Source organism: Seriola lalandi, unplaced genomic scaffold, assembly GCF_002814215.2.
Source record: "Seriola lalandi dorsalis isolate HSWRI2012SDOR001 ecotype SW California unplaced genomic scaffold, Sedor1 jcf7180002054475, whole genome shotgun sequence".
Taxonomy (NCBI): Eukaryota; Metazoa; Chordata; class Actinopteri; order Carangiformes; family Carangidae; genus Seriola; species Seriola lalandi.
The window spans coordinates 260,603-261,805 of NW_019525028.1; positions in this window are offsets into that span (position 1 = coordinate 260,603).

The following is a 1,203-nucleotide window of genomic DNA, read 5'->3' on the forward strand; positions in this document are numbered from 1 at the left end:
AGACCTGTCCTGAAGAACAAATCAAGCAGGCTTATTAATAAAAAAGAGCAATATTTAGATTTTACATTTGACAAAAAAGGGAATAAAAATCAATCAATCAATAAAAAAAGGTGGTGATAAAGTAAATGCATTCGAAAATAATATATATTAATAATTGTATTATTATATAATTAATTATAGAATATATATTTATATTATGTAATATATATTTTTAAATTAAATAAATAAACTGTAAATAAAATTGAAATAAAGTGCAAATGACTATAGCCTTATAATCAGCAGATTCATTTAACAATCGCTTCAGCAGTTTTCATTTTTGCAAGGAAGAACCAGATGTTGCTCTTTGTATCTTGAACAAATAAACAACCAAATGAATGAACAGTCAAAACAGTAAGTTTTTTCTTCTTTTATCTTCAACTCTTAATGAGACACTTGGGCCTGTCTCCGAGACACAATCAGATCCACTCTGGGTGGAATGGGGGAAAGACTCACTCTCAAAGTAGCTTTCAACGTTGTTCTGAGTGTTTCGGGCTTTGGTTTTAGTTGTGGCCACAACGGAGAACCCTGATTCACACAGGTATGTCGTTGTGAATGGGAGGAGGAGTTTCACAGCCCTCAGTGCAAGACATGGGTACTCCTTTGAGACAGCAATCCAGAAGGAGCCCAGGTCTAGTTTGCCCCACTGCAATTTTAAAGTGCTGTCGGTGGAAACTTCCAGAAGCTGTGATTCCAGATGTGAGGGCAAAGCAACATCATTTCCAGTGGGATCCACAGAAAATGGGTCCAAAATCCACATGTGTCCCTCTCTGGGATCCTCAGGAAAGTACTCATCACATTTCTCTGCCAGCTGTGAGCGGTGCTGACAGACTGAGTCACTGATCATCACCTGAGGGCAGTTTTCCAAAATGTCAGACAAAAGTGGAAACATGTCCATCCTCTTTTCCTGGGTCTTTGTCCACAAAGCAAGTTTCCTCTTGAAAGCTTGAACTTTGTCTGCAACCAAAAATATGTTGCTGTTTGTTCCTTGTTCCTCGCTGCAAGGCTTTCACGGTGGAGAAAACAGTGTGTCCATTTAGCTTCTGGCGCACGCTGGAGTATCAGTCTGATGACGCCGTGATGCCTGCCAGTCATTGACGCTGCGCCGTCACTACACACCCCGACACAGTTCTGCCAGTCCAGGCCGTTCTCAGTGAAGCAGGTATC